This window comes from Pan paniscus, chromosome 14 (genome assembly GCF_029289425.2).
Source record: "Pan paniscus chromosome 14, NHGRI_mPanPan1-v2.0_pri, whole genome shotgun sequence".
NCBI classification, from domain to species: domain Eukaryota; kingdom Metazoa; phylum Chordata; class Mammalia; order Primates; family Hominidae; genus Pan; species Pan paniscus.
In genome coordinates, this window is record NC_073263.2 from 24,016,121 (window position 1) to 24,033,440 (window position 17,320).

Here is a 17,320-nt window from a genome sequence, read left to right on the forward strand (position 1 = left end):
GCAACAAAACAATGCAAATCCTCTTCAGGCCCAGGCTCAAAATTATATATTACTTCTACCCCATTTTATTGGACAATGCAAATTACACTACCAGTCTGGATTCAAGGAGTAGAAAATAAACTCCAACACTTGATGGAAGGAATTATAAATTGTGGGTGTTTTTGATAGTCTACCATAGGGAAGAAGGATGGGGATGCTGTAACCAAAATGTGTATTCTTAGGTTGAGATCCTAAATTATAGTGAGGACATACTACTTTAGGCTCTGTGGATGACTAAATTAATTTCAAACATATAATGCTGTTTACTGTGAAATGCCAGCTGAAAGGATCATTGTTTAATTTTATGTAATTTACAATATTTATTATACCTCAATAAAAATGTAATTATTGAGGGCTGGCATCAGTTGCCGAGAGGTGGAAGGAGTACCTCTCTGCAGTGTGTTAACTCAGTTCCGGACAGGACAGGGCTGCAAGTTCAGCTACTTCCCAGATAATGTCCTGGATCCCCTGCCTGAGTCATCATCCCATGACTGGAGAACGTGGACAGATTATTTTATCAAGAAACTGGTGATAAACGAGGAACTATAGGAATTAAGAACTAAGGCTAAAAAAGAAATGTTTAGAGTGATGCAAGATGGCCAATTAGAAGCAGCTGCACTCTGCAGTGCTCACAAAGAGGAATGAAAAGGGGCGAGGGAATTCAGCACCTTCAACTGAGACAACCAGGTTCTCACATTAGGACTGACTGGATGAACAAGTCGACCAATGGAGAATGAAGACAAGCAGGCAGAGGGTGCGATGGCCCAGTCAAGGGTGGCATGGAGCCAAAGGAACCCCCACTCCCAGCCAAGGGAAGCAGTGAGTGAGTGTGCAGTCCTGCCCGGGAAACCATGCTTCTCCCATGGATCTTTGCAAGCCATGGATCAGGAGATTCCTTGTGAGCCCATGCCACCAGGGCCGTGGGTCTGATACACAGACCTGTATGGAGTCTGGGCACATCAGCTGCTCAGGCACACACAGAAACCCAGGAGTTTTACACACTCTAGCCCCCGGGATCTTCAGCACAGTAGGAAATCTGTCCGTACATATCTCCGGGAAGGGGGCTGAATCCAGGGAGCCAGGCAGCGTCATTCTGCAGGCCCCATTTCCATAGAACCTCACAAGTTAAGACCCACTGGCTTGGAATCCTAGCCTGCCAACAGCAGCGGGTTGGAATCCACCTCAGATGGGTCTGAGTTCCCGGGGAGGTGGGGAGAGGCAGCCAGCATCACTGTGGTTCATAGACTCAGCCACTCCAGCCTGCCAGCTATGGAGAATACAGACAGTCTGGACAAGGAAGAGTTCCCCACAACACAGCACAGCTGGCTTGCCAGATCATGACCAGACTGCTTCTTTAAGCAGGACCCCAATCCATTCCTCCTCACTGGGCAGGAATCCCTGTGGGGGCTTTAACCACTCCAGCAACGGTTCTATGGACAGAGCTTTGATCTCTCCCTGAAATGGAGCTCCTGGCGGGAGGGGCAGCTGCCATCTCTGCAGTTTGGTCAACTCAGCCACTCCAACCTGCTGGCTTTGGAGAATACAGGTGGTCCGGAGGAGGAAGGATCCCCCACAATGCAGCACACCTGCTCCACCCCAAAGCAGCCAGACTGCTTCTTTGGATGGGTCCCTGATCCAATGCCTCCTGACGGTGGGAATGCCCAACAGGGGTCTCCAGCCACCTCCTGCAGGTATGTGTGGGCTGGCTACAGGTCAGTATCCCCCTGGGATAGAGCTTCCAAAGGAAGGAACTGGCTGCCATCTTTGCTGTTTCTCAGCCTTCACTGGTAATACCTCATTCAGAGTCTATGAGGAACTTAAATTTACAAGAAAAAAACAACCCCATTAAAAAGTGGGCAAAGGATCTGAACAACACTTCCCAAAAGAGACATGCATGCAGTCAACAAAAATATGAAAAAAAAAGTTCAACATCACTGATCATTAAAGAAATGCAAACAAAATCACAATGAGATACCATCTCATGCCGGTCAGAATGACTATTATTAAAAAGCCAAAAAACAACAGATGCTGGGAACATTGTGGAGAAAAAGGAATGCTTTTACACTGTTGGTGGGTGTGTAAATTAGTTCAACCCATGTGGAAGACAGTGTGGCAATTCCTCAAAGACCTAGAGGCAGAAATACCATCAGACCCAGCAATCCCATTATGGGGTATATACCCAAAGGAATATAAATCATTGTCTTATAAAAATACATGCATGCACACATATGTTCATTGCAGCAGTATTCACAATAGCAAAGACATGGAATCAACCTAAATGCCAGTCAATGATAGATTGGATAAAGAAAATGTGGTACATAGAGCGGGACGTGTGGCTTCTGAGCGAGAACATTTGTAGTGCCAGTGACGAAAGAGAGAATTTGAGAGATGTTGAGATGTTGAGAAAGACAGATGTTGAGAAAGGCAAGAAGATTTTTGTTCAGAAGTGTGCCCAGTGCCACACCATGGAAAAGGGAGGCAAGCACAAGACTGGGCCTAATCTCCATGGTCTCTTTGGTTGAAAGACAGGTCAGGCCATTGGATTATCTTACATAGACACAGATAAGAACAAAGGCATCACCTGGGGAGAGGATACACTGATGGAGTATTTTGAGAATCCCAGGAAGTACATTCCTGGAACAAAAATGATCTTTTCCAGCATTAAGAAGAAGGCAGAAAGGGCAGACTTGGTAACTTATCTCAAAAAAGCTGCTACGGAGTAATAATTGGCCACTGCCTTATATTGCAAAACAGAAATGTCTCATGACTTTTTTATGTGTACCGTAATTTAATAGATCTCATACACCAGAGTTCAGATTATGAATGACTGTCAGAATATTTTGTTGGGCAGTCGTGATTTAAAACTAAGACTGGCTTGTGGTTAAATGAATAAGTTTGGTTTTTGAATATTAATAGTAATTCCAATTCAGTAAATGCTATCACTGTTTACCCCTTCTAAAGATATGATTAGACTTTGTTAATAATGTTTAAGATGGTGAATACCATCTTAAAACTTATTGGAGATTGGTTTTATATTTATATTTATATTGGTTTATATTTAGATTTATATGACTGGTTATGTGAATATATTTAAATACTGGGGAAATTCCTTCACTGTCTCAGAACCAAGCAAGATTCACCTGTATTTTGTGTTTATTTGCCTCTTAAAGGCAAGGGTTGAAGATAAGGTAGCAATGTTTTCTTTGTATTGTTGGCCTTAACTATGCCAATCTAATTAGAATTCCCTGTAATTAAGATGGTTCCTTTTACTTATTTAAAGGCATTTTAGTGTGGTTTATGTGTAATATCAAATAAAGATTATTTAATACTTAAAAAGCAACAACAACAAAAAAGAAAATGTGGTACACAAACACCATGAAAAACTGTGCAGCCATAAAAAGGAATGAGATTACATCTTTTGCAGAGACATGGATGGAGCTGGAAGCTGTTATCCTTAGCAAACTAACATAGGAACAGAAAACCAAACACCGCATGTTCTCACTTATATGTGGGAGCTGACAATGAGAACACATGGGCACACTGTGGGGAACAACACACACTGGGGCCTGTGGGGAGGGAGGGGATGGGGGAAGGAGAGCATCAGGAAGAATAGCTAATGGATGCTGGGCTTAATACCTAGGAATGGGATGATCTGTACAGCAAACCACCATGGCACATGTTTACCTATGTAACACACCTGCACATCCTCCACATGTACCCCTGAACCTAAAATAAAAGTTGAAGTAAATTATCTGTATATACATATGCCCTGATGTACGTACGTATACATTATATATGCATGCATCTATAACCACATGTTTATTGAGGTATAACACATATGGTAGGTGGCACTACTCAAGTATATATCTTGATGATATTATACCTGAGTATATATGCATGTAACCAACACCTCTGTCAATATATTGGTCTATGACTGACCTCCAATTAATTGTAAAGATATAGAGTATTAAGGTTCATGTTTTTCACCTAGCTCTCAATTCCTCCTGTACCATTTATTGTAAAGAGCATAATTTCCACCAATGAATTGCAGAGGTGCATCTATTGCAAATAAAGTGAACATATATGTATAGGTCTGTTTCTGGGCTTTTTCTTTCATTATGACTGTCTATACTTAAGTCCAGACCACGGTTTTAATTATTCTGGCTTTATAGTGACTCTTGAGAACTTGTGTATAAGTCCTCCAAGTTTGTACTTCTTTGTTTAAAAACTATCTTGGCTCTCCTAGATTTTTTGAATTTCCATATAAATTTTAGAATCATCTTGGCAATTTACATACACACACACCCCCAAACCCACACACACATACAATATCTAAAATTGCTGAGATTTCCAACTCATGAACATAATATATCTCTCTACTGAGGTCTTCTTTGATTTCTTTTAGCAATGTTTGTAGTGTACAGGTTTTACACATCTTTTGTTAGTTTTATTTCTATGTAGTTGATATATTTTTATGCTATTTTAAATGACATTTGAAGATCTTCATTTTCTAAATATTTGCAGTTGGTATATAGGAACATAACTAATTTTTGTATATTGACTTTTGTTCATTTGTTTGTCTTAAGACAGGGCCTTGCTCTGTCACCATAAGCTGGAGTGCAGTGGCACCTGGGATCAAGCATTTCTCCCACCTCAGTCTCCCACATAGCTGGGACTACAAGCAGGCATCACCACACTTGGCTAATTTTTTAAATTAATTTTTGTAGAGAAGGAGTCTCTCTGGTCTCACTGACCCAGGCTGGTCTTGAACTCTTGGATTCAAGCAATCCTCCCACCTCAGCCTCCCAAAGTGCTGGGATTACAGGTGTGAGCCACCACACCTGGCCTTGTATGTTGACTTTACATCTAGCATCCTTCATAAATTCACACATTCATTCAATAATGAATTTGTAGATTCCCTTGGATGTTTTAAATATATGCAATCACATAAAGTTACTACTTTCTTTCCACTTTTTATACTTTTTTTCTTTCTTTATTGAATTATCTAGGACTTTCACTGTAATATTGAATAGAAATTGTAAGAGGAGGCAGCCTTGCCATGTTCCCAAACTCAGGTAGAAAGAATTCCATGCTTCACTATTTTAAATGATGTTTGCTATAGGCTTTTGTAGTCATTCTTCACTAGATTAAGAGAGTCCATTTTATTTCTAGTTTGCTATAAGTTTTGAATCATGAATTGGTGTTGAATATATCAGATATTTTTTCTGCATCTATCAAGGTAATCAAAACGTTTTTCTGTTTTTCCATTAATGAGATTTTCAAATGTTAAACCAACCTTTTTTATTTTTGGAATAAACTCCTTTTGGTCTTAATGTATTATCTTTTTGATGTATCACTAGATTCTATTTGCTAATATTTTATTTAGAACTTTTCATCTGTGTTCATGAGTGATATGTAGTTTTCTTTCCTTGAAAGGTCTTTATCAGCTGGTCTACAATTACCTTAGCTTAGGTGGCTTGGGTGACTCCTATCTGCTCAACTCATCTTCATCCTCTGTCAGGATGAATATGATGGATATGTTTCAAGGTAATGGCAAAAGGAAAGAGCTAGAGTGGAATCTTACAAATGCTTTTGCAAGCCTCTCCTTTGTGGCATCCCAGTGACCAAATCAACTCACATAATGGAACACAAAATTAGAGTGAAAGGGCACTACGAGGTGAAATGTGAGGGCTTGGATTTAGGAATAGGTGAAGAATTGAGATCATTGATGGAATCATTCTACCGTATCCTCAGGCAGTGAAGCATTTTCATCCATGCAGATAGTTCACAAGAAATAACTACTATATAGTCAGAGACTCAAGACTTCAGTAATTGTATAAAAATACATTTGTAAATACCTAAAGACCTTGAAGAGAAGGGTCTGAACCACATCTCACCCAGGTTATGCTATTCACGGCTAAGACATGACTCTACCACTCCCTTGGCCAATTTTGAAAATTATTTCAAACTATTTGAGGTGGAAGTACTTTCTGTCACTCCGAATGGGCACAGTCATGGAGTAATGTGACCAGGGTCCACTGGATGTGTCATGGCACTGAGGGCAGCCATCCCAAAATTTCCAAATTCCATCTTTATGGGGAAAACACCTCTTGATTGCTAATATTGTTTTTTAAAGCAGGTTAAGCTAATAACTGTGAGTTAATTATACTACATCTAAATTGAGCCAATTTTCTTTCAGTAGATTTGGTGGTGACTAATATAAACTTGGCAACACTTAATATTAGCTGGGGTGTTTTTAAAAAGCCAAAAACTTTTAGCATGTAAATCAAAACAAAGACATTACTATTTTTTTCTGGGGTGATCTCTAGACTCTTGGTTTCTATCAGTTATTAAACTGTTATCTCAACTGTTATCTCCTTGGGGCATTGACAAAGTACTAATAAGTCATTGATTCCTTTACCATTTTTAATCAGAGTATCCCAAAAGGAGGTAATCATGTGTTTTAATAAATTCCACAAATCATAAACCACCCAAAAAGGAAATCTACCATCCATATTAATATTTAGTCTTTCATCTTTGCCAGAGTGCAGCCCCAAATCTAAGCTACTAGTTCAGCTACCTGGGCAGGCTGGGAATCGGGCCATGGAGCCCTTCAGCGATTGCATGTTCAATGATAACAACATGTCCTGCACTGGGAGTGTCTCTGTCATATTTGAGAGCCATCTACAAAGTATATTAAATAAAGGTTGACTAAAAGGGAGAAGATTGAAATCCAGGCATACTTAAGTCCTGAGAGGATGCTAAACAGTCATGTGATTCCCCTTTATTCTTAAAAGGGAATAAAGTTGCAGGGTTACATTTTGAACAGCAGCGAATACGCAAAGCAGACATTACAATTTCATAAGTGGTAAATTTGCTAGTGGAGAAATGTCAGATGCTGCCTTGAAGTAGCAAAAACTTTAGAGATGCAGGACCCATAGAGTTAGTGGAGAAACAAGCACTACGGTGGAAGCATCAACAAGTTTGGCCACTGCTGCCACCTCATGCAAGTACGGAAGGTATACCTTTGCCTCCAAATCAAGGAATGTGCTAAGATAGGCAGAGAGAAGAGTATGGTAGATTTAGGAAAACCCGAAGGTGGAGGTTGTTGCAAGAAGGCTTGGGATTACAGGTGCGAGCCACCAGACCTGGCCTTGTAGAGCAGACAGCATTTTCTACTTTTGCATCACAAGGAAGAGTTTCAGAAATTATAAACTTTGTAAGCCCATGCAAAGGCTGAACTATTGAGAAAAATCAGATATACAATTACCTACATTCCTAGAATCTCTTTAGCCATCTTTTAATTTCTGTTCTTGATAGAATTGAATGCACTTTATTCTAGCTGAAAACAGACACTGTCCATTTGGTGAGAGATTGTGACCAGAAAAATTTAGATTCTTGGAAGAGTTGAAATTTTTTCTAGATTCTTTATGTCCCTTTTCACCTAATTTGGATAAGAGGTATTTGGAGTTTTCAGTAAACTACTTAGATCAGAAAACACAGCAGAAAATCATCTAAATATTGAGTTGATATATATATGATTGTAAAAAATTATATATATATATATATCCTTTTTTAGACATTGAGAGAACTATGAGGGGATTCAAAAAAATCCCTAAAGTTTAACCATCCAGGTATATTTGTTTTCCCACAAAAAAGCGAATATTGACTGTTTTTATATATGTATACTAAGCAAGGCTGCACATAAATTACCACTGAGAGATATTTACTTGTTGAGAGAATGAAGGACAGGGGTGGGCATGGTGGCTCACACCCGTAATCCCAGCACTTTGGGAGGCCAAGGAGGGTGGATCACCTGAGGTCAGGAGTTCAAAACCAGCCTGGCCAACATGGTGAAACCCCATCTCTACTAAAAATACAAAAAATTAGCCAGGCGTGGTGGTGGGCACCTGTAATCCCAGCTACTCAGGAGGCTGAGGCAGGAGAATTGCTTGAACCTGGGAGGCAGAGGTTGCAGTGAGCTGATATTGCACCATTGCACTCCAGCCTGGGCAACAAGAGTGAAACTCCATCTCAAAATAAAATAATAAAATAAAATAAAATAAAATAAAATAAAATAAAGTAAAATAAAGTAAAATGAAGGACAGAACAGTATTCTAATGGTTGCATGATATTTAATTAGTGCTATGATTAACCTCTAATGTTGGACATGTAAGTGTCAGTATAATCAATAATACAGCAACAGACATCTTTGAGCATAAGGCTTTTTAACTGTATAGATTGCTAGAAGTGAAATTACCTAGTTAAAGAGTATGAATATTTTTAGTGTTCTTAATATATATTGCCAAATCCAAGAGCAACTGTATTCTTGTATCAACAATAAATCAAAGTTTTAAATTTCATGCCTTATTTTGCCGACATTGGATTTTCTCATTAAAAGAGAAAGGGCTAATTTCATGGGTGCAAAAGGCACGTTATTGTTGTTTTGAATTCGTTATTGGTGACACTGAATATTTATCTGTGTAGGTTGTTGATCAGTTAGATTTTCTCTTTTACGGATTGTTTATGTCCTTGGCCCATTTATCTATAAGGTGAGTGAGTAATATTTAAGTTGTTGTTAATGAATTATTAATTTATCATACACGGCATAGTCCCCATTTAGTCAATTTTTCTGAAAAATCATTTCCCCTGTTATTCATTATAGCATTTTTAAGCAGAAATTTCAGATTTTTATGAAGTCAAACCTAAGCCTATTGATCTTCCATTGATTCAACACTTTTAGTTCTTCCTCATCCAAAGAATTGATTAAAATTTGCTTAAATTTCTCATAGATATTTATAGTTTTTATATGTGATTTCTAAACCCGTATGGATTTTATGTAAGAAATTCCATGAATTCTGAAGTATATAAAACTGTTTATCCTTGCCTCCCCCACTATGCAGATTCAGAGTGTTCATCTTTTTGACTTATTATTTCCTCCTAACAGAGATAGCCAGTTTAATAAATGGATGACTTTGATACGTTCATTTTATTTTTCTTAATATTAAGCCAGTAAACATTGCTCTGAGGGTACCATACTAATCAGTTTTAAAATTTCGTGTCATTTTTGTTGTTGCACAGACATATATACATATGTGTGTGTATGTTTCAGAAAGATGTATTTACTGAAAGTTGGATTCATATAGTGGTATTAACTGTATTTTAAATAATAAATACTATTTGTTTTTCATTTTAAGGGTTATACATATATATATATATATACACACACACACACACACACACACTTATAGGTACACGTATATCTTCATTTAAAAAAATAAGAGAACCGATGAGCCAAAAAAGTCTCCTTATTGTTACCAGTTATTTAAAATTTGTTATGTTTATCTTTTTCTATCACGCATACACACAATCATACTATATACTTTTTGCATTTATTTGTTTCCATAGTGCTTAGATAGACTCTAATATGCAGATCACTCTCTAAAGATGTATCTATTCAGAATTAAATTTAAATAAGAACCAATATGAATTAGATTTAAACAAGAACCACATTAACTGTGAATTAATGATTTAGAACAAATTTACTTAAAGTTAGTTAACCAGCTAATTTACTTATCTGATAGCTTTAAACAGTGTGTATTTACAATAGAGACTAAACTGTGTAGCCAAACACACTTTGTGGACTATTTGAAAAATCACAGTGGATTAGAACTTGAAATTTGCATACCCTCTTATTCCATGAATCTCCCCTAGAAGATGCTAGTGAGAGACAAATTAATGAAAGTAATAACCATTTTAGGTTCCCCCTAGGAAATAGCTTACGTTGGTGCCATGTAAATAGGTAAGATATGTGTTTGTCTTTTTTAGGAAGTTGTGCAGTTTCTAGATAAGAAACATCCAAACCACTATCAAGTCTACAATCTATGCAGTGTGTACATTACTCTGTATTTTGCTACTGTGGGTAGAAAACAGATTACTGCATGTAAGAAGATGATTTTGTTTTTTAGATTGCATTTAATCATAAGTATTTGGTGGTGGCAAGGAATGAATTTAAAAATCCCCATCTTGGACTGGCCCCATTTAGTAGAAAGAGTTAGCCCAGCAGCACAAAGTACCGTATGAAGGATGTGGCTTTGGCAGGACCAATGATGCTGGGGTGGAAGCAAACCATTTTAGGGAAGATCTGTTCTGGCCATATTAGGTTTAGGAAAATCTTTCTGTTTTTCCTGCCAGATTGTGTTATGAGGACATAGACAATTTAACAAATGAGCCTTCTGACCCATCAGCAGTGGCATGTGATGAGAGCAGGGCTCTAGATGGGAAAAAGGCAAAAAAACTCTGTAGAAAATAGATTGTTACCCAGCTTAATACTCTGTTTCTGTTGATTTTTTCCTCTACCTGTATACTCAATAGACATTTTCAGGGGGCAATGATTTTGGTCAGCTACATTTGCCTCTTGTGTGGTTTCTAACTACCCTGCAATAATATAATGAATAGTCTGCTAGAAAGTTAAAAATTATACCTATTAAACAAAAATAAGTTGAGTTTAGGTTACATGAGATGGATAAACCACTACCATCCTTATGTTTTTGAGACCTTGCATTTACTTTAGAGCAGCAGGAGCAACTTGGAAAGCTCTTTTTGAAGATAGATAAGGAATTCTAATAAGATATGTTAACTTATTCATAACTTCATCATTTATCATGTTATTCCCTATAGAGATATGACATACATATTATTTATTTTAGGTGAAAGAGCTTATGATCCTAAGCACTTCCATAATAGTGTCGGTAGAATCATGATTGATGATCATAATGTCCCCACTCTACAGTAAGTTTTATACTAAGCTGGCTATCAGAAGAGGGCTAAATATATTGGGCTTGATTTTTTGAAGATATTTTAATTTAACTAAAAATCTTAAACTTGAAATCAGTGAGATGGTGGTTTTCACCAAGGAAGTAAATTAGTGGATGGCTCAAGATCTTGAAAACATCGTAGCGATTCACTGTAAAGGAGGCAAAGGTAATAACATTTTCCTTTTCATTTCTCCCTTTCTAAAGACATGTAAATATAAAGTACAAGAACAAGATACATATTGCTATTAATACGTATTAATAACTGTTATCATTTAAAAATATTAGCTCCAAGGCGGAAAGAAGGGAAGGAGAAAGGAAAGAGGAGAGGAGGAAGGGTGGGAGATAGGGAGAGGATAAGGAAGGGAAGAAAGTAGGAAAAAAGAACTAAGGAAGGTTGAGCATATTTTCCCTTGTTTTCCTAGTATTTGGATTTTTTATTTTTGGTTTGCCAGTTTATATCTCTCAAAATACAAACAGTCTTTAATTTTAGAATGTCAGAGTACTTTTATTTAAGGCTGATTTTTTATTTTAAAATTAACACATAAAAATGTATTTATGGTGTACAATATGATGTTTTGATATACATAAACACTGTGAAATGGCTATATCAAGCTAATTAACATATGCATTACTCCACATACTTTTTTGTGGTTAGAACATTTAAAATCTACTGTCTCAGCAATTTTCAAGTATACATTAACTATAGTCACTATGTTGTACAATAAATTTCCTGAACTTATTCTTCCTGTCTAACTGAAATTTTGCATCCTTTAACCAACATCTCAGCCTGAGCGCAGTGGCTCACACCTGTAATCCCAGCACTTTGGGAGGCAGAGGCAGGTGGATCACCTGAGGTCAGTAGTTTGAGACCAGCCTGGCCAACATGGTGAGGTCCTGTCTCTACTAAAAATACAAAAAATTAGCCGGGTGTGGTGGCATGCACCTGTTATCCCAGCTACTCAGGAGGCCGAGGCAGAGGAATCGCTTGAACCTGGGAGGCAGAGGTTGCAGTGAGCTGAGATCACACCATTGCACTCCAGCCTGAGCAACAAGAACAAAACTCCATCTAAAAAAATAATAAAGTAAAAACCAACATTTTCACAATCCCCCCAGTTTTTTCCCCCCAGCCCCTGGTAACCACCATTCTACTCTCTGCTTCTATGAATATGATTTTTTAAAATTCCACAAATAAGTGAGACATGCAGTATTTGTCTTTCTATGCCTGGCTTATTTCACTTAGCATAATGTTCTCCAGGTTCATCCATATTATCTCGAGTGACAGGATATCCTCTAAGGCTGAATTGTATGCCTTTATTTATATATAGCACATATTCTTTATCCATTCATCCACTGATGACATTTAGATTGACTCCATAGCTTGGGTATTATGAATAATGCTACAGTGAACATGGGAGTGCAGATTTCATTTCCTTTGGATATATACCCCCAGAAGTGGACTCTCCAAATCATATGGTAGTTCTATTTTTGGTTTTTTGAGGAATCTCAGTGCTGTTTTCCACAATAACTACTAATTTACATTCACACCAACAGTGTACAAGGGGGATCACTTTTCTCTTCATCCTCACCAACTCTTCTCTTGTCTTTTTGTTAGTGACCATCCTAACAGGTGTGAGGATATCTCTTTGTGGTTTTAATTTGCTTTTCCCTGATGATTAACGATGTTTAGCATTTTCTCATATACCTCTTGGCCATTTGTATGTCTTCTGTTGGGAAATATCTTTTCAGGTTCTTGGCCCATTTTCCAGAGAAGTAACTTGTTCTCTTGCTATTGTGTTGTTTGATTTCCTTTTTTAAAATAATCTATTAACCTATTGTTGAATGTATGCTTTGTAGATATTTTCTCCCATTCTGTAGGTTGTCTCCTCACTCTATAAATGTTTCCTTTGCTGTGCAAAAGTGTTTTAGTTTGATAAAGTATCATTTGTCTGCTTTTTCTTTTGTTGCCTATGCTTTTCAGTCATATCCAAAAATACCTTGGCCCAGACCAATGTCAAGAAGATTTTCACCTATGTTTTCTTCTAGTAGTTTTCCTATTTCAGCTTTCACAGTTAAGCGTTTACTTTGAGTTGATTTTTGTATATTGGGTGAGATAGGTTGCAATTTCATTCTTCCGCAAGTGGATATTCAGTTTCCCCAGTATTGTTTATTGAAGAGACTGTCCTTTCCCCATCTTGGATTCTTGGCATCTTTGTACTCAGCTGAGTATAAATGCATGGACTTATTCTGGGCTTTCTATTCTGTTCCATTGGTCTAGATGTCTGTTTTTGTTCCAGTAATATTTAAGGTTGTTCTTAAACTTTGTGAGAACCTTTTAGATTAAGTGAGCCAACAGAGATGCTATTTCAAAAATTATACTGGAATTTTTGTAGTGTAATGATACAAAGAAGTTGACATTGGTGGGGTTAAAATGGGGGAAAAAGCCATTGTAAATCCAACCAATATAAGTTCAATTAGGTTTTCTCTCATTCAGGTTTAGGCTTTAAATAATCATCTAAGCATATTTCACAAATTTTGACAAACACAAATAATTACATTTTTAGTGGGCTCTAAATCAATTTTTATATCAAATTCCAGGAAAACATAACACTGTAAACTGACTTACATAATTCAGTAAAATCAAGTTTTAGTCTTATTGACTAGTTTCAAGCCTGTTAGTTAATATACAGGTTCTGTGTTTAGCTGTATATTAGTTAATATACAGGTTCTGTGTTTAGCTCTACAGGTTGGAATATTGTGTATAAACTGGCAATTTACAATACCATAGTTAAATTAAGAATATAGAGGTTGAATCCTTTGAAATTGCCAGTTTTTAACCATCTTTTGCTTTAAAAATGGCCATTTCACATTGCCCAACCTAAAATGTTATTATTCAAGAAGTTAGCATCAGTTTTCTATTAACTAATGCTAATTCCTTGCTTGAAGGAAAACATTCATTTCAAATTTGACTTTTTTCTTTTTTGCTGAGAGGGGGTTTACATTATTCTGTGTTCACATAATATTTTGATGATTTTGTTAAAGGTTGTTTAGAGGGCTAATATTCAGCTGGTATGTACCAGAGCAGCCTCTTTTTTATGTGTTCATTCATGTTAGTCTTGCTGTCTTCTGGTTGGTTGCTGCCTGCAGGTTATCATGATGGTAAAAATATTTTATATTGATTTATAGGAGTTCTTTAAAGAATCTGAATGTCAATTTTTCTTAGTATTGCAATTATATTCTCCCCACATGTTGCCTTTTAAATTTGATTGTGATTTATTTTGTTGTACAAAAGTTTGTAAATTTTTGTTTTGTTTTGAGACATGATCTCGCTCTGTCACTCAGGCTGGAGTGCAGTGGCACGATCTCGGCTCATTGCAGCCTGAACCTCCCAGGGCTCAAGCGATCCTCCCATCTCAGCCCCTCTGAGTAAGTGGGACTACAGGCGAGCGTCACCATGCCTGGCTAATTTTTGTATTTTTTATAGAGACAGGGTCTCACTGTGTTTCCCAGACTGGTCTCGAACTCCTGGACTCAAGTACTCAAGTGATCCACCAACCTCGGCTTCCCAAAGTGCTGGGATTACAGGCATGAGCCTTCATGTCTGGAGAGAAGTTTGTAATTTTGAATGTAGTAAAATTTGTTCATCTATGTGTGTGTATGTATTTCATGCTTTTCTGTCATGTTTATGAAATTCACCCTTATACTGATGTAGTAAAGATATTCCACATTTCTTAAAAAATATTCAAGTTCCATTTTTAGTATTTGGGTCTTTAATCTAATTGGAAGTTGGGGGGGAAGTATTTTTTTTCATATGGATAGCCAATTGTCCTAACACCATCAATTGCATGCTAATTTGTTCTCCATTAATTTGTAGTCCCTCTCAGTAATATACCAAGTTCCTATAAATATTCAAAACTGTTTCTAAGTTCTCTCTACCACACTTTTGTAATTATTGTAGCTTTATAATATAGTTTGATAAAGGCAGAATTGTCTTGCTCTTCTTGGAACTTTATTATGACATTCAATTTTAAAATCATTTTGTGAAGTGCCATAATAAAACACTTGTAGGATTTTTATTGGAACTACATTGAATTTATAGATTAACTTGAGAGAACTGACAACTTTGTGATATTGAGTTGTACATGTGAACCATCTTGTTCATTCTTTAATAATATTTTATACTTTTTTATCATGTCTTTGCACATCTTTTCAAAAATTCATTCCTACACAAATTGTGACTGAAAATGGAATCTTTTTTTCTATTACATTTGAGTTGTTTCCAATTTTTACAGTGAGAAATAATGCTGCTTTTTTTTTTTTGAGATAAAGTGTCCCTTTGTCACCCAGGCTGGAGTGCAGTGGCACCATCTCAGTTCATTGCAACCTCCGCCTCCTGGGTTCAAGCAATTCTCATGCCTGAGCCTCCTGAGTAGCTGGGATTACAGGCGTCCACCACCACACCCAGCTAATTTTGTATTTTTAGTAGAGATGAGGTTTTGCCATGTAGTCCAGGCTGGTCTCGAACTCCTGACCTCAAGTGATGCGCCTGCCTCTGCCTCCCATAGTGCTGGGATTACAGGCATGAGCCACCCGGCCCAGCCCAATAATAGTGCTTTTAAAAATACACGTTTCTTGTTGCACCTGTGGCCACATTTTTGTTGCGTGTATACCTCAGACTAAAATTGTTCTGTCTTAGGGTAATGAATCTTGAACTTTACTTGATAATGTCACCTGTTTTCTAAAACAGTCGTACCAATTTTTACTCCACTGGTATTGTAGACTTCAAGCATTCCATATCTTCCCCAATACTTGCAATTCTGAGTATTTTTATTTTTAGCCTTTGGGTGTTTGTGTGATGGCATCTTATGGTGGTGATCATTTGCATTTCTATAATTACGAATAAGATTGACGAAGTTTTCTTAAGATTATTAAGTATTTGGATATCCTTTATGTAAAGTAACTTTTTAATTTTCTTAACCATTTTTCTCCTGGATTATTCATCTTTTTTCTCCTGATTGTAGGAGTTCTTTATGTATTCTGATTTCAATTCTGTTATTGGTCATAAATGTATTTCAAGAAAGCTTTTCTGCTCTGTGATTTGCCTTTTCTCTCTTTCAGGAGTATCTTGATTAACAGAAGTTCTTAGTTGTCTTACCATCATAGGTATCATGCTTTCCCTTTATAAAGTTTGTGTTTTTGTGTCCTGATTAAGACAATTCTCCTTGAGTTTAAAGGACATTTTACTACTATATTTTCTTCTAGAAGGTTCATTCCTTTTAAAATTGATTTATGTGTGTGGTGTGAGGAAGGCATCAGGTTTCATCTTTTTCCATGTATGGCTATCCAGTCATTCCAGCACACTGGTTGAGAAGATTTTCATTTCTTTACTACCCTGAAGAACATGAATCTGTTTCTGACCTTTCTATTCTGTTCATTGATTTTTCATCTTTGTGCCAATAGCACAACTATTTTACTGTAGCTTTCTAATACGTCCTCATTTCCAGTCATGTGAGTATAATCATCTTTTTCTTTTTCTTCACAATTGTTTGGGTGTTTTATGTCACCTACTTTTCCATATAAATTTGGAAATCAACTAGTCAAATTACACACACCGGATAGAAATTTGTTTGGAATTGCATTGAATTTATAGACTGGGGAGAATTGAATCTTTACAATATTGACTCATCCAACCCATGAACAGAGGTATTCTCTCATTTAGTTAAGTCCTCTTCAGTTTCTCTTTACAATGCTTTCTCATTTTCTGTATAGAAAGCTTGCATATTTTTGGTGAGATTTATTCCTAGATATTTGATATTTTGTGGTTATTTAAATGATATCCCTTTAAAAATGTTTATTTTCTAAATGTTTTTTGTTGTTTTAAATACAGCTCATTTTATTTATTAATCTTGCAATTAGCAACTTTCCTAAACTCACTGCTTTTTTTTTTTTTTTTGAGGTAGGGTCTCATTCTGTCACCCAGGCTGGAGTGCAGTGGCATAATCACGGCTCACTACAGCCTCAACCTCCCTGGGCTCAGGCGATCCTCCTATATCAGCCTCTTGAGTAGCTAGGACTGCAGGCAGGTGCCACCATGCCCAGGTAATTTTTTTATTTTTTTGTACAGATTGGGTTTCGCTATGTTGCCCAGGTTGGTCTCAAACTCCTGGGCTCAAGTGATCTGCCAGCCTCAGCCTCCACCTCCCAAAGTGCTAGGACTGCAGGCCTGAGCCACCATGCCCAGCCTAAACTCACTTATTAGTTCTACTAATTTATCTATAGATTCTTTTGGATTTTATGGTACATGATTACATCATATAAAAATAGTAAATTGTATTTTTTCCATTTCAGTCATTTCTCTCCCCTAGCACTGGCTAGAACCTTCAGTACAGTGTAGAATTAGAAGTGGCAATAGCAGCCATCAACATATAGTTCCATTCTCCAGGGAAAGGCTTTCAATATCTCTCCAA